The sequence below is a fragment of the Gastrolobium bilobum genome, unplaced genomic scaffold (assembly GCF_033153095.1).
Source record: "Gastrolobium bilobum isolate Gb01-03AN ecotype WA unplaced genomic scaffold, APGP_CSIRO_Gbil_v1 utg86272, whole genome shotgun sequence".
Lineage (NCBI taxonomy): Eukaryota > Viridiplantae > Streptophyta > Magnoliopsida > Fabales > Fabaceae > Gastrolobium > Gastrolobium bilobum.
This window is the reverse complement of record NW_026896215.1, coordinates 42,359-56,512: the sequence shown is the minus strand read 5'-3', so window position 1 is coordinate 56,512 and position 14,154 is coordinate 42,359.

Below are 14,154 nucleotides of genomic sequence, written 5' to 3'. Positions count from 1 at the left end.
TCAGCAAGATAAATCTTTACAATACAGTCTAATACATCAGATAATCAAGCACTACATCATACCATCTTCAATAATCAAACTGTTCCAAATAAGTTCATCTCAACGGCTGTGAGTAAATAATACCATAAGAGGAGTTCAGTGTATCTCAGGAAAATTCTAATATTTCAGATATACTAACTTTCACAATTTAACAGAATATTTCAGCAAGTGCCAATCATAACTCAGGTAGTTCCTTGATTTAATTCTAGCATCCGGCATTCGACAAATAGTTCAACAAATGTCAATCATAATTCAAGCAATTCAGAAAATTAATTCTAGTATGCAGCAACCAACACAGTTGCATAGCTACTTTCAAACAGCAATCAATTCAGCAATTATTGAACAATTCAACAGTTAACTTTAAACAACAGTGATCACACAACATATACAAACAATATGATTAACAAACAGCAACCAATGCAACAATCACAACAAACACCTTGAATCAAAACTGCTCTGATATCAATTAGTGTAACACCCTCCCTTGTATGCATCCAAGGGAGTTGTTTGCTAAGCAGAATTAGAGTTTTTGACGTCATTACTTTGATACTGAAAAACCATTTTGATGCTGCTAATTAAATCTTATAATTGAAATCGAGTCACTTACAAAAATCAGAGTGCACTTTCAAAATTTCTTAACTTGCTAAAATATTATTTTCCTGGCAGACGTTGTCTTGAAAAATTCGTATAAAGTCAATTTCAACGATTCAAAAAATATTCTTTGTTATATAGAAACTAGACATCTGGGCTTCGCGTACATATAAATTACACGCGAATCGGAGGAGAATAGCCCCATGAAATAGAACTCGTAAGGTACTCAAAAACTCAGTGTATTTTTCTAAAAACCTCCTGACTTGTAAAAATCATAATAATTCGAGTTTTCAAAATTTCATTGTAAGGTTTACATAATATGAAAGTACACAACTGGAGCTTCCATAGTACCAGTTGTGTACGTACTAACAAGCACAGTGCAGATCCCATAGTGGCTCCTCAAGAGGGTTCCAACTGCGACCTATGCGGACTGAAGCCAAGTATCCTATACCATGGTACCGTAGGGATGCCTATATGATGCGTGCTCAAACGTATGCATAATGTGAAACATAATGTGGTATGCAATGTGGTATGCAATGGCATGCTTGACACACACACAAACAGGCACAGGTGAAACATGAAGTGCATATGCATGACTAGATCAAGATCATATTAGCATATATCTCTTGCATATTTAATACCACGCTGCCGAGTCACAAATACTTCTATAGGCAGAATTTTCCATCAAGACAAGTCCAAGGCACATTTCATATAACATATAACAGAATACAAATCAGAGGCACATGTGAGCATCAGTTCAAAATTCTATACGCTAGCTAATAGTCACAGTAGGTCTCACCACCAAACACATACCTGATACTTTAGCTTTCTAATCAAAACAGTCCCAAGTCCGTCCCACATTCATGAGGTTTACGAACCTAATCAAAATACCAACAAAATTTCTTTACTTTATTTATTTGTAAATTATAATGTTCCATTCAGAGCTCATGCTCCTAATACCAAATTCATTTCCTTGTCTTCAAATGAGATTTTCCATGCATCCAATTAGTAATTTACTCTCTAACTTAATTGTTCAAATCTTTTTCTGATTTAACTTTAATTTTTTAGTGATTTAGTCATGGATAAACCAAAGGTTCCTATACACAACATGTACGGTTTTTAGGTCCTTCTTTAGTTCTCGGCTTAGCTTTACTTTTACCACATGTTACCAATTGATAAAATCAGGGCTTCTAAGACATGCATATTCGGTTATGAACATCAATCAAGTGCTATTAATTAATTATTCACATATTAACTCCTACGAGGAGTAGGGTGCGCTAAAGGGCTTAAAGCGTACTGCCTATGTAGATTATTGACATATGCAAGGCTTGACAAAACCTTGGTTCAAGGAATGGTCCATAATATTGCTAAGGGTATTTTTACAAACCCTCAATTCGTTTTTTTTTTTTTGTGTGCTTAAAAGCACTAGGTTCAAATGTTATTAAGTTGAGCAGAAAAAAGAGGAATTTAAGGTTTAATGTCTATTAATTTCTAAAATTCTAACCGAGTTATTATACTTCAATGTTGGTAGCTTTCTGCCCTTAATTTATTCTAATAATTGCTCTTAATTGACAACATCTCAAGGTCCCAAATGTATACTGATTAGGTTTTTGGCCACAATTCAAGTGCACAAGATTTGTTTATTTCCATAGCATTTCCTATAGGGCGTATAATTGTAGGGACAAGATCTTACACAAGTTGTACCTACAGTTTTAACATCAGTAACGTTTAATCAGCCTTCATTATCCAAGGACCGATTTCAACCATATTAAGGGATTAGGTTCCCAAGTTCCCTAAACATCAACTTCTACTTACAGAATCAATTTCAAGGCTGCCCAAACAGAATTTAAAACATGCAGTGTTGTGTTATTATCTTTCTAATAATAGGGCAGTCCAACAATTTTAAGTGTCTAAATCCTAGTTCACAAAAATTCCGATTGGGATTAACATGTACCACTCCTAGGACAGTTTATGGAACAGAATCAATGTAAGAGAAATTACCAAAATGCAATATCCTCCTTATTAACCATGAGGGAACCGAATGGTGAGGAGAAAGAATAGGAGTAACCAGAATTATTTTTCCTAACTACGCATATGAATCGAACAGTGAGATGGAGAGCAACTTGTGTTAGAGTTTTACCTTCTTTCAATCCTCCAATTGTTAGTTATACGGGTGGAGGACCTCAACCTCACTCTCCAACCAAAACCAGCCGCATGCAAGGGGTGGAGAGACTCACTCAAGGCAAAGTCACGCTTAAGACATGGAAAACTAAATCAGAAATCAATCCAATAGGAGAATCAAGAATGTCACAAATTTAATCTCACCTCTTCACATATGCTCCTAGGCCGAACAGGAGAAGGAGGGAATGAGTGTGCAAGGAGCTTTGTCATTCTCCCAAAGTGCCCACGGTATGAGAGAGGGTGGATGGAAGGTGATGCAGAATTATTCTTGGTGACCAAGTAGCTCGCGGACTTGAGAGGGAACAAGGCTGAGTTTGGTCCAGAAATTAAATGATAGGAATGCAACCTTGTGGTTCTACCATTAACGCATAGGGGCTGGTGAGACTGACTTCAAGTCAGCAAATAGTGGCAGGAGGAAGGAAAGGATACGGCTCTTGTTTTGTTGTGTCTCTGATAACACATATTTTGTTGCACTTATTTATTACTCTTGGTTGGTATTTTTATGATTTATTTGAATTAAATAAAGGTCTTTTGGGTCAAATCACAATTCTAGATTTTGATTGGGTTTAATTGATTTTCGTCATAATTTTCCAGATTTTCACTACTTTCATTTTTTATCATATCTCACTCTACGGATGTCAGATTCACTCCGTTCTTGTTTAGTTTGCAGCTAACAGATAGGGCTACAATCTCTATTTCAGCTAATAAAGCCCAATTCGGACGGGAAGATGGTTGAAAACTGAGCTCAAGATGACGTGTTTTTGCTGGAATTTTAGTGTGATGTTTGGACTTTTAGGACCCAATGTGTTTAGGGCCCAAGGCCATGTTTTATTGTTTTATTTTATTTTATTCAGCTTTTATTTTATGTATGGGCCGAAGCGGTGAAACCCTAGCCGTTCTGAATGACGGCTATTTAAGGGAGACTTTAGAAAACCCTTCGGTAGTCAAATTTTGGGAGTTTGACGACAGACAAGTTTTTCTCTGAAATTTCAATTCAATTTTGTTCTTCTTCTTCATCTTCTGTTCTTTTTCTTTTTAATTTTTAATTATGTTTACCTTAGTCATACGAGGCTAAGAACCCTTTAATCAACCTAAGGGTAACAGATTCCATGGATTAGTCTAGAGGATCTGCACTTTGTTTTAATCAATTTTGTTTCCCTTCCGAACTCAGATTGATATCGTGCGACCGTGGATATTCAATCTGAGGTTCGCGATTGCGATTATGGAAAGGGATTAATCATCAGATTTGATGATTAGATTGATTGACCCTATGAACTTAAATCAAGCGGGCTGATATTCTGCGATTGTATGAGTAGAAGCACCGTATTTGATCAAATGCTAAGCGATCGCTTAGAGGGTTGTCAATTGGAAATAAGGATTCTGATTCAATTGACAATCAATCACGATTCTGATATCTTTTTATCCGAGGAAAGACGTCCATGAAACCCTAACCTTGGGTTGGTTAATTTTTAATTACGAATTTTAATTCAAATTTTATATTCTGTCTTTTAAATTATTAAAACAGAAATCCAAAACCCCCTTTTATTTTCTGTTTTCAGTAGCGATTTTCACCCAAACAATTTCCTTGAGAGACGACTTAAGGTTTCCACTTTACTGCAAATTTTCTAAACCCTAAATAAAATATTTTTAATTTGCGCTAATTCAACAGCTTGTGTCAGTCTCTCTAAAATTCTCGGTTCTGGAAGGAGGAAAGGGGAAAACAGAACTGGTTACTAATCCACACCCAATGGCCATCAAGGAATTTGGCTTGTTTCTTGTTGTTCCTTTCTATGAGTCAGCGGTTTGAGGAGAAGGAGAAGGATAGAGAGGAGGGGACTTGTGAACTTTTGATGCTGGTGTAACGCATGCAAGAGAGGAAGAGGACATGTGAGCTAGATGAGTTTGCTTCTTCTGTCTAGTGGTTTTCGACTTGTGGGATGAAATAGGGGAATTAACTTTCTGAATACAAGCTTACAAAATTCAGAACTATCTACTCCTAATTAGCGCTAAGTGGTGGGGAGATAAGGTGAGACATGTGTCCACTCTTTGGCCACTCAATGGTTAGCATGCAGATTTTGTTTTGGGGATAAGATAAGGTCCATGAGTAAGGAATTATAGGATGACTTAAACTCCTATTTCAAAGGGTTTGGGCCGTGGCCCATGGGGAGTTTGGAACCCAAACATTTCACCTAAGTCATACAGTCTCATGTAATTACTTATTTGTAGCTAGAGTTTCATTAAGAGTATCTATAAATAGTCCTATCCTACACTCACATGTAGTTCAATCTCATGACAAGAGTCCACCTTCCTAATTGTACTTTGAATATTTTTCTAGTCATTATTATTCCATGTTCCCACTAGGTAGTGGTAAGGACTTCTAAATAATTTGTAATTAAACTTAATACTATCCCTTCTTAACCAGTGTTTTGATTAATTAAAATTTCTACGTAAATATGTATCAACTTATAATTGCCATAACAACCATTTTCCTAATTTAATTTAATTCCACTCTAAACTTAAATTTAATTCGAGTTCCAAGCATGATACACATTCTTAATTATAATTTATAGAAGTTCCTAATTATGCGGGATGTTACACGGTCCGAACCTTGGTAGAGTTCACAGCAAGGTCCAAAAAATATTTGGAGCTCGAGCAGATGGAGATTGAGAACATGGATCAGAAGCATCATCCTAACCAAATGGAGAAACCTGGGTGCCGAAGGCAAAACGACCTCCGGGGTAAAAGACAAGACGACAGAACTCCGGTTAGGGGAAGGTTTGAAAAGTATGCACCCTTGAATTCACCCATGTCACAAATTTGGAGGGAAGTGGCCTCCACAGAAATGAAAAGGGTGGATAAACCCCGACCTTTGTTGAACCCAGCCGGGTTAGACCAATCTCAGTACTGCGCATTCCATGTTGGTCCCGATCATACTACTGACGAATGTTGGGACCTGAGGGATGCGATTGTAAAATATATCAGAGAGGGAAAGCTGCGTCAATATTTGATCCGGACCCAGGGATGGAAGAACAACAAGAAAAGAAGAGGAGGCCGACCAATGAGCCCATAAGGAGAGAAAAGATTCAAGGAAGAGGGCCGAGGTAAGAAGCCGGTCAGGGAAGGAGATGAGTTCGTTGAACCAGAGTTTGAGTGCAACGTGATTAATGGGGCTTTCGGTGGAGGGCGTGATACTATGAATGCCCGAAGGAAGTACCTGAGAATCTTTTATGCACATTATTCATTTCACACACGCACACCAAGTGTTGTTGAATTGCCTGACCCAGAAAAGCCAGAGCGCTAAAACGCTTGCCAGCCAACGTTTTAGTGCTCCACCATTTTGTACCACGAAATTGCCAGGCCGCTAAAACGCTCACTGTGAACGTTTTAGCGCCCTGGCTCTGATACATGCATGCTTTTAGGCTGCTAGTCTAGCATTGTGGGGGTTGTTTTTTCCTTTACATTTTGGATCCATCTTAACTAATTCTTTCAAACTTAAATCTGGGAATTGTGATCTATTATCTCTCAAATGCTTGACTTATTGACTGAATTCTTCTTTCATATTATTAGGAACATGTCTTCACCATCCAAGAAAACCAACAAAAAGAGGCCCAGGGTGACCAAGAGCAAGGAGCCTACACCTCCACCTTTTTATGATGCCAAACTATGGAGGAGTGCTGCCCATGAAGCCAGATTTAATGAGAAGACATCTTCTAGGCCCTTTGTCCGAGAGAGAAAATTCGTCTTGGACAAAGATGAATATCCTGAATTTCAGTCTGAGTTGATCAAGCGGGAATGGGAGACCTTTGGCATGATATTAGACAATAACAATCAAGCTATTTGTCGGGAATTTTATGCAAATGCTTACAATGGAGATGAAGGTGGCAAGCGCCATTTTGTCAGTCTAGTTCGGGGGAAAAAGGTGAAGTATGATGCTTACACCATTCAGAAACTCTTGAAGATAACTCACTGTGACTACATACAGAACCAAAACTGTCAGTTTCTCAAAACTTGGGAAAGGATTGACATTCCCCCCAAGAGAAGCAACCCTGGATTTGAAACTTGGACTAAATTGGGAGCTGCTGAGCTTGTGTTGCACACTATAGCCAAACCTAACGAAAAATGGCAGATGACGAAGGATGAAGTTAATCCCAAATTGATGTGGTTAAGGCAGTTGAATGGACAGGCTCGGGTATGGTTTAATTTTGTGGTTTCCAATGTATTGCCTACCTCCAACCAGGCTGAGGTTATTTTGATGTAAGCCGTGTTGATTTACACCATCATGCCTACTTCCCATCATTCTTCAAGATAGTATTTATGACATGGCACATTCTGATAGCAGTACTTCAGCATTGGGTCACAGTTCTTTGATCCAGCATCTATGTAAGAGAGCTGGAGTTGACTTTACTGATAATGGGGCGCAGGTTAAGTTACACCCTGAAATTAATGCAAAGTTGATCACTCAGTTTCGGATTGGAGGAGGAGCAGCCCCTGGTTTGACACCGGGAAGAAATAACATGACAGAAGCTGAGTCCGAGTCCGTACGACAGAAGCGATCAGCAGAACAGTGGCTGGTCAACACTGAGGTTCGTCTGGGGTTTTTACGCCGCCGTCTCAAGCTCATGCAGACGGGTCAGAGATCATTTCAGACCCAGATGTTTCAGATGCTGACAGCTCTTTGTGAGGCTCAGGGAGTAGAGCCGACAGCATTTCAGGCTGAGGAGTATCCTCATTCAGAGGAGGAGGACGTATTTGAGGCAACCGCTACAACATTCTTTGAAGAGCGCGCTGATGAGGATGAGGCTATGATGGATGCCATGGGTACTGGGGAAAAATTCCCGCCTGCTGCCGATCAGACTGCTGGAGATTAGCCTGTTGGAGTTAGCTCTGGTGTGGAGGAGGATCAGACTGCTGATGATGACTATACACCGCTTCCTACCGTAGATCCAAGATCAGATCCTCTCACCTCAGATGAGGAGGACTCGGAGTCTCACATTGACTCTTGATTTCACTCCATTTTAGTTTCTGTTATTTCACTTTTAGTTTCTTTTAGTTTTATTTTGTTGTTAGTTTACTTTTGTAATTCAGTTAAGTACATTGGGATATTCGCTGTTTTTGCATGATGCACATTGCGATAGTACTGATGCTATTGGTTTATATATGAATGTGTTTCAGTGATCAATTGCTGTTTTAGATTTAAATTAGTTGTTGGGGACAGCAACGTGTGATTGAATGGCATGCAAACTTCATGGAGATGTCACACAAATTGATGAGCCAGAACAGGGAAACATCTCAATCTTTTTCTTTTCTAAGTTTTCTTGTGTGATTTGAATTTTAGTTGTGATATTAAATTTGGATTTTAGTTGTGATATGGAATTCCATGAGGATTAGACTAATCAAAGTTTTATATGATTGATCAAATTAAGGATACAATCTTATACCTTGCATGTTGAGCTAAAATGAAATGATGGCATGACTCTTCAATGTGAAAGAGTAGAGAGATTAGTTGTGATTCATATAGAGAAAGTCAAGCATGCACTCTGAACTGTGAGAAATTGAGCCTATACAGAAAATTTTGTTCAGAGAGCACTTCACTGCATGAATAACTCTAGAACTTGCTCGGTTTCTTGCTTGAAATGGTTTATGATCTGTAGTGTAGAAATGATTGAGACACTTTCTTCTTGAACCAGAAAGTTTAAATGACCAACCTTAATGTTTCCATTGCATGAAACCCTTGAGCTTAAGCCTGTTTGCTATAAAACCAAGAGCCTATATTCATTCCAATCCTTCAGATTAAAAGTTTCAGATAAGTGATAATGGATGAAAAGTTCTGTTGGGAGAAAAGTGTTCCTGCAATAAATGATGGCACAAAATGTTGGAGATATAGAAAGAAGGAAGAAAAAGGAAAAAAAAAAGGGATTAAAGATACAAAGTGTCTGAAAGAAAAAGAAGGAAGAAAAAGACAAAAAAAGATTAAAGACACAAAGTGTCTGGAAGAAAAGGAGGAAGAAAGGTTCAAAGAAGGTACAAGGAATGAAAAGGAAGAAAGTTTGGGGGAGTTGAGAAGAATATGATAAATACTATGATCCTCCTATTATCTGAATATGATTCATTTAATCTGAACCCTTCCTTTAACATAACTTCTACCTCTAGTCAAGCCACATACCAAGCCATATTGCCAACTATACAAAGACCTTTTTGATATGCTCTATGGATCATTGTTACTGTAGAAAGTGAGAAGATGGGCAAGTCTATGGTAGTTTGAGTACAGTGAAGATTGAATGATAAGTGCACCCTTAAACACTAGAGTGCAAGAGAGTTAAATTCTCACAATTTTTGAGAAGTTCCTAGTGAGGGGGTGTTTTGATTGGAGTCTCTGTATATCATCTCTACTGATCTGTTGAAAAGTCACAAATGATGTTGGGCAAATCATAGGAAATAAGAGATTGCATGGTTATAAGCTTGTATCATGAAATGTTGATCTTCTGTAATTGAAGTCCATCTTCATGAATTTCGTCTGTAAAGAATCTCAAGTCCTTCTCTGTTTTTAATTCATTACTGAGGACATCAATGTTCAAATCTGGGAATTGTGATAAACCCTTGGTTTATAAGGTTTTAAAGCATGAATTAGCTTGATTTGTGTGATTAGATGGATGGAAAAGAAGGTTAATGTCCTGGAAAGTCCTAAATACAAGTTCTGAAAATTGTGTTAAAAATTTACATTGTTCTTGTAGGAAAATGAAGCTCAAGAAGCAAAAGAGAGAAGGGAGAAGATTCTGAAGAAATTGGAGAATTCAAGTGTTGAGCGCTAAAACGTCCAAAGCAAAACGTTTTAGTGCGCTGCTGCAAAATGAAGCAAAAAAGTGCTGGTGTCGAGCGCTAAAACGACCAAAGCAAAAGTTTTAGCGCTCTGCTGTTAAAAAAGATTCGGGTCTTGAACGCTAAAACGGTCAAGTCAAATGTTTTAGCGCTGAGGACAGTTGAAAGTAGTTGGGCATCCGTCAAAGTTGAACGCTAAAATGTCCAACAAGGAACGTTTTAGCGCCCATGTCAGTTTTTGGATGTTATTCAGTTTTGGAAATTGTAAACTATAAAAGGGCAAGGGGCCTTCACACTTGGAGATATCATCTGATCTGACTTTTTATTCTCTGAATTTCCAAATTCCTTAGGTCCTAGTCTTGTATTAGTTTAGTGTACTTTATGTAATTGTGATTGAAGATTGAAGATTCAACATCATGACAATGGAGTTTGATCTTTCCTCTTCTCTTGTTATTTCTTTTCCTATGTCTGAGTAGAGTCCTTTGTAGTTAGATTTCAATGGAACTCAAATATGAATTTATGTATGGTTGATTGAATATTATGATTATCTTTTATGTGATGATATGAAATTGTCTTTGTCAATTCTTTCCATTAAGGGAGTAGTGTAGAACAGGAATGTTTACATTATTTCTGTAACTGGAAATTTCATCATCAGTGTTCTAGTATTCAAGGGATTGGAACTAAGACTCTGATGTAATCTTTAAAATCTTAGTGCTTAATGGATGTATTAAGAAGGGACCAAGGGATTGGGGTTCTTGATTAATGTATCAACCAAGGTAGGAAGGGATTACATCTTGGTGATAATAAAAAGGTTGATTGACATCACATGGAAGATAATTCATAATGGGATTGATTCTTACATAAGTTTATGGTTGACGGACATTGATTTCTTACTACTTGTTGTAAAATTATAATTCACATTTTAGTTATTTTATCATGTCCAAATACAATTCAATTTCTGGTTACAATTATCAATGCATTCAATGAATTCTTGTTTGATTCAACTTAATATAAATGGTTAGTTGGTGTTTGAACACAAATCCTCGTGGGAACGATCTTTACTTATCATTTTATTACTTGTACGACTAGTACACTTGCTAAAGTCGCAACATATGTCATTTGGAAGTTTCTTTATCATGTATTATTTGGAGATTTAAGTTGTAAGTGTAATATGTCATGTGAAGCCTTGTAAATTATGTATGAGTTGATGTAATTATGAAGTACTCGTAATATGATGGAAGGGCCTTAGGCCTATTTTAGAATTATGAATATGTGTATGATTAGCAAATGCATGCAATTGGACTTTGATGATTGAAACATATTAAGTATTAATAAAGAAAGCAATATGATACGTATTATATAAGTAAAATAATTGTGATGGGTTGTAAGTGCCCCAAGGCATTGTTGGTCCTTGTGTGTGCCACCCAATGATTATTAGGTACATTTGAGGTCCTAGATCACATTAGCAAACTTGGGGATTTTAGTAAAAACAAAGGAAACTCTGGCAAAATTTCTAGATATTGGCATAAATTAGGCGAACTTCGGGAGAGTATATCTCCCTCCACATGGGTCCGATAGGGACGTTCCATACGCCATTTTGAAGCTTGACGTGTCCTCTATCTTGTGGTAAAATTTGATAGAATTCTGGGTTGAAGTCCGGCCTGTAGAAGGCAGAGAGTGCAGACTGCCCATTTGCTCACTGCACTTGTGGCAGTTCTGGACCGGTTTTGGGAAATTTATTCCCACTTCGTTTCTTAGTTAAATTAAGTGTATGATATATATAAAATTGAAGCTTAAGGTGTCTAGTTTGTTGTATAAAAATATGAGAGAAATTTGTTGAGTGGATTTTTTGCAGTAATTCGTGGAGTGAGGGATGTTTGAAGTTGTTTTGGGGTTGGTTGGCAATTTTGCTTGTCCAACTTCAAACGGCGATATCCGGAGCAAACAAGCTCTAAATAAATCGTGTGATAGCTTCCTAGAGAGGTAATTGAGTGTAGAATAACATATCAAAAGATGGGCGGTTTTTAGAATGCGATTTATCCGCAGAAAATTAAAGACCGAACCATATTCGGATTGGTAGAAAACGTAAAATTGAGGAATTAGCTAAGTGGGTTTATGAGAACCCCTTAATATCATAATTAAACAAGTATTCTGCAAAGAGTTTACAGTTACGGTCACAGCTTTTAATCATTACGCTTTTTATTGTTTTAAATGCTCGCGTAATAAACGGAAAAAGTTTACTCGCATTTTTTATAAATGAACTGCTGTGATTGTAACTGCCCTTAATATCATAATTAATGTTAACAATACCAGTGTACAACGGGCTGTTACACAAACTTACTTATTTCCATCAAATTTCCTCAGAAATCATATCCCCTAGTTCTATAAATCATTCATAACTTGTATTCAAAACCTAGAGCTCAAAACTCAGTCGACACGTTTTACGGTGCAACTGTACCGCGGTATTTTTACTCGGTAAAAACACTATTCACTGAATTTTCTGAAACTTGTCTACCCACTCAATTTTTCGTTCTGAATCCATTTCCAGGGTTATTTTTATCATCTGAGACCTTCTACTCAATTTTTATCTTCCTAGGGTTGCATGTTGGCTAATTACTGTTTTACCCTTCCTTTGTATTTGACCTAATTTTAAGGATTTTCACTAATCCTTCCCTTTAATTCATGTTTAATATTTTAATATATAATTTAGAATTGCGAGGTGTTATAAGTGGCAAGTACCACTAGTACTTTTCCTATCCAATTTGCATCCAGCAAAATTGAAATCGGAATAACCAATCAAAGTGGGTGGAAATCCCTTGGGATATCGCAAACCAATTTGTGTAGTGCCTACTAAGTATCACATAATCCTCTTAACAACATTCAAATGAGACTCTTTAGGACAAGACTGATATCTAGCTCAAAGACAAATACTAAACATAATATCTGGTCTACTAGCAGTCATGTATAACAATGAACCAATAATACCTCTATATTTGGTTACCTCAACTGCTTTACCATCTTCATTCTTGTGAATTGAGATATAAGTGCTCATTGGAGTGTCTATGAGCTTTGCTTATTCCATTCCAAAGTGCTTGAGAAGCTATTTGCAATACTCTCATTGGTTGATGAATATACCTTCTTACTCTTGCTTTATTTGCAATCCAAGGAAGTAGTTTAACTCTCCCATCATAGACATCTCAAACTCACTTTTCATCATGCTAGCAAACTCTTCACAAAGAAACTCATTAGTAGATCCAAAGATAATATCATCAACATAAATTTGAACAAGTAAAGTACGATCATGCTTTCTTTTAACAAATAAAGTTGTATCTCCTTTACCTCTATAAAATTTATTATCAAGCAAGAACTTGCTCAATCTTTCATACCAAGCTCTAGGATCTTGTTTTAAGCCATAAAGTGTCTTTTTAAGTCTAAAGATATGGTTAGGAAAGTCATACCTCTCAAATCCTATATTTAAACCAAGCAATACAAATTCACAATTTGTGAACATAATGGAGATTGGCAAAACTTCTCAAAGTCAAATGTTAGATTGTAGAAGCATCTTCTAAATTAAACTTATATGAGAGATGTACGTTACATACAAATTCAATCAAATCTATATTTGAGATGTAAACTTATCAAGAAGGATGTACATTACAGACAAATTTCAATCAAAGCTACATATCATTCAAATTGCATGCACATAATAAGCAAACATTCAATATTGAGAAAGTATTATAGCTCCAAACATTATGAATTTTGGTTATAATATAGTACACATCTGAAGCTTTAAAACAAGATAAAAATCATTGAAATCCAAGATCTATAGCTCAAGATATAATCAGCATAAGTCTACTCATCAGAAATAGAGAATTCAGCAACACAGTCAGGTTCATTGGTCTGTCACGAACAACATATATATCCAAAATTTATGAAACTTTACAGAATCAACCTTCAACATGTTAGCTTTCAAATGTCACTGGTTTCATCCAAAAAATATGTACAGCTTAAGTTATGACAACTTAAAGTAAGCATATACAAACCAGAATTTCAAACAGAACAACCAACTTCAAAAATTCATTGGGAACAGGGGGATTCATGAAAAATCATGAAAATTTTCAAAACTATTATTGAACATCTTATCTTTCATATCCACTAGTTTCATTTAAAAATGAATTTTTTAGCTTGACTTATGATTAAAATAGTTCAGCAATATCAAGAATTCAGCATGATAGACAACAACATATGCTTAAATCAATGTGCAATCAATGTAATGATCAAGTGTACCAAATAATTTCAACATAATCTCATGTACACAATGAACAAACCATTTATATACGGCGTGCAAAGGGTACATACCTCAAATTCAAAGTTTCCACTTAAAGTGTGTAACATTCTGCGTAATTAGAAAAATACATATAGATTGCTATGTGGAATATGGATGCATGTGTTAAATTCGAACTATAAGATAGTGCATGTTGTGTCTTAGAATTATATAGTTATTTTCCCTATAGTGGAATTGGATTA